Here is a 9,744-nt window from a genome sequence, read left to right as displayed (position 1 = left end):
ATGTCCCATTATCATGCTGTTATCTGGTTATTATGCAGATTTGATTGTGTAGTTGCTTTATAATGTCGATCAATGGTCTGTGTACTTAAGTGTGCTTTTGTGTGGCCAGTAACAGTCTTTCATTTCTGTGTTTAACACTCCCTCGAGGACTTCTTGTAAGGATGGCATGGTGGTAATAAATTCTCTTAACATTTGCCCATCTGAAAAGATCTTACTTGTCTTTTGCTTATGAAGCCCAGTTTGGCTGAATATGAAATTCTTGGACAGAGTTTCTTTTAAGAACACTAAAAAGAGGTCCCCAAGCTCTTCCGGCTTGTATAGTTTCTGCTGACAGGTCTGCCTTTAGCCTTATGTGTTTCCCACTGTAGGTGGCCTGCCCCTTCTGTCTAGCTTCCTTTAATATTATTTTCTTCCATGTCAACTTTGGAGAATTGACTATGTGTCTCAAGGATGGTTGTTTTGCATAATATCTAGCATGAGTTCTCTGCACTTCCTGAATTTAAATGTTGACCTCTTTAGTGACATGGGTGATATTTTCTCGGGTAATATCCCCAAATATGTATTCCAAGTTGCTTGCTTTCTCTCCCTCTCTTTCAGGGACACCAGTGAGCCATACATTTGCTCACTTTACATAATCCCTTATTTCTCAAAGGCTTTTGTTTATTCTTCTTTATTATTTATTTTGTCTGATGGAGTTATTTTGGAGATCCATTTTTTGAGCTCTGAGATTCTTTCCTCAGCTTGGTTGATTCCATGTTAATAATTGTATTATAAAATTCTTGAAGTGAGTTTTTCAGCTCTATCAGATACATTTGCTTCTTTCTTGAAATGGCTATTTCCTCTTTAATCTCCTGTATTGTTTTATTATATTCCCTAGATGCCTTGGATTGAGTTTGGGCTTTCTCCAGAATCTCAATTATCTTCATTCCTATCCATATTCTGAATTCTATGAGTGACATTTCAGTCATTTCTTACTGATTAAGAATCATTGCAGGGAAGCTAGTGTGGTCATTTGGAGGTAAGAAGACACTTTTTTTTTTCTTTTTAAGACAGAATCTCCCTCTGTTACCCAGGCTGAAGTGCAATGGCACAATTTCGGCTCACTGCAACCTTGCCTCCCAGGTTCAAGTGATTCTCCTTCCTCAACCTTCCGAGTAGCTGGGATTACAGGCACCTGCCACCATTCCTAGCTAATTTTTGTAGTTTTAGTAGAGATGAGGTTTTGCCATGTTTGCCATGCTGGTCTCAAACTCCTGGCCTCAGGTGATCCACCTGCCTCAGCCTCCCAAAGAGCTAGAATTACAGATGTAAGCCACTGTGCCCAGCCCATTCTGGCTTTTTGAGTTGTCAGAGTTCTTTTCTGGTTCTTTTTCACCTATGTGGCCTGCTGTTCATTTAAACTTTGAAGTTACTGTCCTTTGGACTTTTGTTTTCTTTTTAATCATCTTTGATACCCTGGGATGTTTGATTTTCTTATGAGTTCAGTCAACTGGCTCTGACTCTGGAAGATGAGCTCAGCTCATCACTCCTAGGCTGTGTGCTCTAATTGTGAGGGTTTGTATTGTGCCACTGACTTTGTTCTCTGATGCCTTTAGGTTAGAAACCTGCTGTGCTGAAGGGGTCAAGGTATTCCCAGTCCACTGGCCCCAATACTGTGATGAGGGATGCCAGCCAGAGCACTTTGTAGAGGTGGTGGCTTGAGATCCATGCTCACATGTGTGTACCAGCAGCTGCAGTGTAATGGTGTGGTGCCCATGCATTGGAAGGGTAGTGATGGATTCACTGGCATCTACACACACATTTGTGTTGGTGGCATTGGTGGTGGCAATGGTTTAGTGCAGGTTGGGGAGACAGTTCCAGTGTCTGTACACACACTTGCACTGGCTACTGTAGTGATAACGTGGCTGGCTGCCAGTGCCTCAGTGGGGCAGCATGCCAGCAGGGATGGGTAGGACAGTGGGGTCTTCTCATGCTGGCAGTATGATGGTGGGGTATGTATGCACATATGCGCTATCAGAGGAGGGAAGACAGATCTGTCCATATGCACATGCTAGTCAAGTTGTGGTGGGACTTCCATGGGGGGGTGGGTGTTAGCAAAGCAGCAGGGGATGGTTGTGTATGGGCTGCTCATGTTGGCTGGGTCCTGTCTGCTAGACCTCTTCATTAGTTATGTGTGGCCTACCAGCAGAGCAGCTATGATGAGGGCCCCCAGAAAGCACTCTGATTAGATATTGGAGGCTGTGCTGCAAGTAGGGACAGCCAGGCTGGAGCCCCAGGAAAGGCTAGGAGACAGTGGGGCACTCAGATGAGACTGTCCCCATCACACAGATAAGATCTCACTGTTCTGTCCAGGTCCATAAGTCTCCTAAAGGCTAAAGCCTCCTAGAGGAGCTTGGTGATCCTTGGAGAATGGGTATCCCTGGCCATGCTCCACTGAAGCTGTTCCTGCACCAAACCCTTTGTGCTCTGTAAAATCTGGAGTCCTGCGCCCATTACTTTTCTAAGCAGCAATTCCTGCCAGCTCAAGTGTCCATGGGAGATCATTGGTTCTCCTGCAACTAGGATTCTGGAGGCCCATGGATAAAGCAGGTTATTCTTTGTCTGTTCAACTCACCCATTTGCCAGGAGTGAGTGGGGTCCAGGCGTGGGTCCCAGTGCTCAGCAGGCCTGTGTAGGGTTCTCGGCTTTCTACTCCTTTAGCCCAGTGTCTGCACCTTCTCTTTGTCTACTTTCAATGCCTTCTCTCTGAAGATCTGCTCAGAGTGTGCCAGTCTTCCCAGTGTCTTAGGAACTGGGAAATATTCTTTCTGACTGTGTCCACTCAACCATCTAGGCTCCCCCTCTATATTGATATTTTAAATACATTGTTTACCTCTTTTGCTACCAAAAAGTTGACTATTATGTGTCTCTGTGAGAATCTTTCTGTGTTTATCAAATTTGTTTGGTTTAGTCTCCTATATCTGCATATCACTGATATTTCTCTAATTGCAGAAGTTTTTGAAATATTTTTATTCTTTTCTCCTTAACTTTTGCTGCTACTCTGACTCTATTGATAAACATAATAGTAGTACTGCAAGTGTCCAAGGATTTCTTGATTTTTTGGTGACCTTTCTTCTATTTTATTTAGAATGGATAATATCTATTTACCTCTTATTAAGTTGGTTGATTCTCCATTCTGCCTCTCAATCTTCTGTTGCATCTAACAAGTAAATTTTTCATTTCAGTTATTCTGTTTTTTAACTCCAGATTTTCTATTTGATTCTTTCAGGAAAAAAAAAATGCTTTTTTGATTTTCTCCTTTGGTAAGTCAATCATTTTCTACAGTACTTTTTTCTGAAAATTCTAACTTGTAGAACTGTCAGAAAACAAACTTTTGTTCTTTATAAATTATCCACTCTTAGGTATTCTGTTATAGAAGGACAAATGGACTAAAACAAATGCACAGGCAGCTTATAGTTCTGCCGAAGCCCTCGCTTTCTCCTTTTGCAGAGCCTCAAGTCAGCATGGTTTCAGCCTCTAGGTTTGTCACTTGAATATCTGTATTTTAAGAACCTCTACCAATTGCATATTATAACTGAACCATGAGGATAAATTTTCTTAGTATATTACTTCCATACTCAACTCTAAAATCTATTTTTAATGGATTCAATTTCCTTATTGGTATTCATTTTTTGTGGATTTATTTTCTCAAGTACTATAAACATTTTTCCAATTCTTTGAAATACTAGTTATGGTTTCTTTGAAATATGAGTCAGTTAAATCCAACATCTATGTCCAGTCACAGGCAGTGCTTATAGACTACCTATCAATCATATCCAAGTATAGGTCATTATTTCCTCTTTCTGTTTTTCATGACTCAGATTTGTACTGAGAACTGGAAATTTTGTAATATATTTTAGCACCTCTAAAATTTGATTTTGTTTATTTTTTCCCTCTATGATTCTCTGTTGCTGTGTGTGTTTCTGTTTCTTTGTTATAAAATACCTTGTTTAGAATTAATATGCAGAATTTGGCCACTAATTTATCTACTCAGTATTTCCTTTGCATTATTAACTTTTAGCTTGACTTTCTAAGAGCTCTTTGTCTTCTAGGTTAGTGGTCAAAGTTGTTCTAAAAATTTTGATTTCATAAGGCTTGCACCCTCTGCTGCTGACCTGTGCCTGGTTTGGGGAGCACATTAAACTGTATTAGTGTTCAAGTATACCCCAGCATTTACTTTCCTCTGAGTACTCTCAAGTCTCCATTATGTGGGTATATAGTTTGTCAGACAGCTGGTGATGTGTAGGATATTGGAGTTTTTATCAAATCCCTCAGTTGGCATCTTCTTTCTAGGAACTTTAAATTTCTGGCTAGTCCTCCCTTCTGCGACTTACCCCAACTATGACCATAACCTGAGGTAAAAAGAGTTGTGTTCACTACTGTGCATGGATTTTCTATCATTTACTCCAAATCTAATTACCCCCTACCCCTGCCTTTAACATGGAAATTGCTGGTCTTTATGGATAGGCTTGCCCTGAACAAAAAATAAACAAGGTAAAATTATCAGACATGTATCGTAGATATATAATTATATATGATATAATGCAGGTATAAAATGCAGAAAGAAATACAAATGTTACAATATTGATACATCACAAATAAAAAATGACTTAAATACAGCAATGAAATTATAACACAATAACATATATGCATGTTAAATACACACACACACATACACACAAATTGTATGTGTTCACAGGAACACATTAATAATATAAGACATATATATTAACAAAACAGAGTTTTTGTCAAGACAGAAAAGAAAAATTTGGTTGAGGGTTAAACAGAATAAAAAAATGAAATGCTGTAATATGTAATTAAGAAAAAAACAAAATCTAAATAATTTGTAAACAGACATGATGGTAAGTCACAATAAAATAACAATTAAGATAATTTATTAATACTAATACATTTACTGTGTTCTAAATACTATTTTTTATTTTTATAGGTACATAGTAGGGGTAATTATATCCATTTTGTTTTTGAAGAATAAAAAACCAAAAAATAAAATTAAAATTAAATGATTTTATCCCTGAAGAAATAAAAAGGAAAAACATAAATGAATAAAAAAGCAACACCTCTCCTTTATGCATTATTTTATTCCATGTAAAATTTTTAAATAAATTAATAAGACAATGTTGAAAACCATCTCCACTCTGCCACCTTTTTGAGGAAACCACTGTGGATGAGCCTGCCCTGTATATACAATATTTTTTTCTGTGAGCCTGCACTGTAGATACAATATTTTAATCAAGAGTTCTCTATGGTACAAATGCAAATTTAAGCAAGTGTAAAAAATAGGTAGCAAACAAATGAGTAAATTTAAAAAAACACCTCTTGGCCTGCTATTAGGCCTTAGAAACTGAAGTCTTGACTAGTGACACATCACAAACTGCATGATTTCTGACTCACTCAGCCATAAAGTTGGACATACACAGTCCCATTTTCCCATCTTCATAATTTTACAAATAGATTTGTTCTCACTGCAGCTCTTAGCAACCTCAGCATAGGATTTTTTTTCTTTCATCTTTACACTGAAAGAAAGGAAGCACTTTATGCCTTCTCTTTCACATATCTGAATTGCCAGCATCATGACTCTTGCAGTACGGGACATCATTAAGTAAAATAACGGTTATGTAACACAGTTACTGCAATACTGTGACAGTCATCTGATAACCAAGATGGCTACTAATTGGAACAGACAAGGAAAGTATACACTGTGGATAACTGGACAAAAAATGATTCACGCCCTAGGTAAGATAGAGTGAAAAAGTGCGAGAATTTATTATGCTATTTTGAATGATACGTAATTTACAACTTATGAGTTGTTTGTTTCTGGAAATTCTCTTTAACATTTTTGGAACACAGTTGAATGCAGGTAACTGAAACCACAAAAAGAAAAAAATAAGTATCAAAGGGACTGCTGTATATGATATTCAAGACTGAACAGGCCCTGAGGCACAAGTAAGTTACATGAAGAAATAGCCTGATGCACATGGTCCCCACTCCTCCTACACTATCTTCTGTCTTGCAGTCTCCACCCATGGCCTCATGGAGAGTGCCTTATGGTCAGTTGACAGAGGAAGAGAAGACACCAGTCCCATTTAAAGATAGTTCTGCATCATATGCCGGCACCACCCTGAAAGTGGGTAAATGTATCACTATAAGCCTTTTCTGGGACATTCCTGATGGACAGAAGTAAAGGGAAATACTCTCACTGGGCACAACTTTAAGTGGTGCACCTGGTCATGCACTTTGCTTAGAAGGTGATCATGAGAGACCAGACATGCAATAATTATGATTATATATGGATTCAGGGGCTGTGGCAAGTGGTGTGGCTAGATAGTAAAAAAAAATGTAGAGAGGACATGATTGAAAAATTAATGACAAAGAAATTTAGGGAAGAAGTATGACTAGAACTCTCTGGGCAAAAAATGTGAAGATATTTGTGTGTCCCACGTGAATGCTCACAAAAAGGTGACCTCAGCAGAGGAAGATTATAATATTCAAGTCAATAGTGTGACACATTCTGTGGATACTAGTCAGCCTCTTTCTTCAGGCACCCTGTCATCACCCAATGGGCTCACAAAGAAAGTGGACATGGTGGCAGGGACATAGATTATGTGTGGTCTCACAGCAACATGGACTTCCACTCATGAGGACCAACCTGGCCATAGTCACTGCTGAGTGTCCAGCAACTTCCAGCAGCAGAGAACAACACAGAGCCACTAATACGGCACCATTACCCAATGGGAGTAGCCAGCTGCCTGGCAGGAGTTTGGTTACATTGGAATGTTTCCAACATTTAAGAACAGCATTTTGTTCTTACTGCAATATATACTTACTCTGGATACAGATTGTCTTTCTCTGTAAGCAATTCTGCCAAAATTACCTTCCAAGTTGTAGAATGCCTTATGTACCATCATAATATTACACATGGCATTACATATAATCAAGAAACTCACTTTACAGATAAAGAAGCGCAGCAATGTGTCCATGATCATGGAATTCGCTAGTCTTACTTACCATGCTGCCCAACATCCCAAGGAAACTGGCTTTGAATTTTTAATTACAATTCAACCAGATGGCAATAACTCGAATAGCTGGGGAAAAGTTCGCAAGAAAGTTATATATACTTTGAATTAGTCCCCAGTATATTGCGCTGTTTTTTGCCACAGACTGGATCTAGGAGCCTAGGAATGAAGAGATGGAAATGTGACTGACACCACTCACTATTAACCCTAGTGACTCACTGTCAAAATTTCTGCTTCCTGCTCCATTGACTTTAAGCTTTACCGACCTACAGGTCTTAGTCACAGAGGAATGAATGCTTCCACCTAAGAAATAGCAATAATTCTATTGAATCAGAAGACTCTTACCTAGCCATTTTGAGCTCCTCATGCAACTGAATCAATAGAAAAAACAGGAAGTTATCATACTTGATCCTGACTTTCCAGGGGAAATTGGGCTATTACTTCACAATACAAGGAAGAATAAGCCTGGAATATGGGACATTCCTTAGGACATCTCTTATTAATAAGAAAAACTGTAATAATAATATATAGAAAACTGTAATAGCCCAAACTAGCCAGAACTACTAATGGCCCAAATTCTTCAGGAATAAAGGTTTGGGCCACTTCACAAGGAAAAAAGAACCATGGCCAACTAAGGTGCTTGCTAAAGACAAAGGGAATACAGTATGGAAAGAAGAAGACAGTTATAAATACCAGCTATAATCATGCGGCCAGTTCAGAAATGAGGACTGTAATTGTAATGAGAATTCCATCCTAATTTTATTATAAATATGTCTGTATATTTATAAAGATGCTTTATTCCATTTTTTATTACCTTATTATGTAAATAAGATATATGGACTTTACATCAATATTTAAATATTGTTAGTTTTACACTGTAGAATTTTTCTCTGAGAAAATCAGGAGAAGAGTCAATATCACTCAAAGAATATATGTCCTGTTTGGAATAAGGGATTAGTGAGTTTTTATTTATATGCAGGATAGTTGTGTCATGTAAAGCAAAACTATGACCTTGTTATCGTCTATGTTTAGAGAGACTAAGTATGGTTTAAGTACATGCTTATGTTTGCCAAGTTGACAAGCGGTGGAGTAATGATGATTAAGGTGTTGACTTAACTAGACTATATGATGCCCAGATAGCTGGCAAACATTATTTCTGGGTATGCCTGTGAGGATGCTCCTGGAAGAGACTACAATTGTTAGACAGAGTAACGATCATCCTCACCAATATAGGTGGGTATCAGTGCAATCAATTAAGGCCTTGAATAGAACAAAAAGACAGAGGAAGGGTGAGTTCACTCCCTGCTTAAGCTAGAACATCCTTCGCTGCCTTCCATCAGACATTGACATCCCAGATTCTAGAGCCTTCGAATTCAGACTATGACCTACACCCTTGGCTCCCCTGGCTCCCAATATTTCAAGTTTGAACTGAATCTATACCACCAGCTTTCTTGGAGCTTGCAGACAGCAAATCACAGGAATCCTCAGCCTACATAATTGCATACAACAATTCATAATAAATCTCTATTATCTATCTATCTATCTATTATCTATCTATCTATCTATCTGTCTATCTATCTATCTATCTCTCATCTATCTCCTCTTGGTTCTGTTTTTCTGGAGAACTCTGATACACTAGAGTTGTATCAGAATACAACTTGTCTTCTACAACTAACGGACAGCCTCGAAATATTTTGTTATGCTCTCAAATGCTTTAGGAATTATCAACAAATTGCCTGCCATCTCCTCAGGGAGAGTCTCAAAAGATTAAAAAATGCATAAATTGTTCTCACTGTGCCATGTGAGAAACACATGAAGGAGTCAAGACAGAGGCTTCATTACAGGTAAAAAAAAAAAAAAAAATCCAAAAACAAAAAAAAGATAAGAAGAGGTAAGAATGTTTCTTGTGGTGCCATATGTTACAGATATCTACAATGCTTCAATGACATTGGAAAACTGCCACTTTAATTTGATGACATAACCAAAGTAAAGTGTGACAATTTCTGATTCATTTCTTCAGGATTTCTGTTACTCAATAATGCCTAAGCAGAAATAACAGTGCTCCATTTTTTTATATAACTTTTAAGTATTTTACATGGTTTCACAGGCTGAATGCGATAAGCATCTTTGAAACATTATCATGATATTGTTTCTAAAGTATTCATTTTACATAAAATATTCTTCTCTAATTAAGGCCAAAACTTGGAGAAAATAAAGCCCAACTACAAGGAGATAAATATATTTTTAATGAAAGAATGGAGAAACTGCAACTATTTGGTCAGTCATGTTCATGTCCTTCCAAATACTTGTTATTTAGATGCTCTAGGCTCTTAGTCCCCTTAACAATAATTTAACACTCAACGATTGTTTAAATAAATGTGTAGATATGATTGTTTTATCACTTCTTATGAGACAAAAAGGGGGTTTCTACCTTACATTCGAATGTGAAAAGCATTATTAAAAATTATGAGGCTTTTTGGGTAATCATAGGCACAGAAAAAAACATTTAAAAATATAAGAAAATAAAATTAGGAGACTGCTAAGTACCCAGTTTTAGGGAACAATACAATTTTCAGAAAGTAATTCAATTTCCACTAAGAATTGACAAAAGCAGATATTATTTCCTCAAAGACTGTAGCTTTAAAAAATGCAATTGATGTTCAACAAAGGC

The sequence above is a fragment of the Symphalangus syndactylus genome, chromosome 1, assembly GCF_028878055.3.
Source record: "Symphalangus syndactylus isolate Jambi chromosome 1, NHGRI_mSymSyn1-v2.1_pri, whole genome shotgun sequence".
In the NCBI taxonomy this organism is placed as follows: domain Eukaryota; kingdom Metazoa; phylum Chordata; class Mammalia; order Primates; family Hylobatidae; genus Symphalangus; species Symphalangus syndactylus.
The sequence above is the reverse complement of the archived record's forward strand: the minus strand, read 5'-3'. Positions refer to the sequence as shown.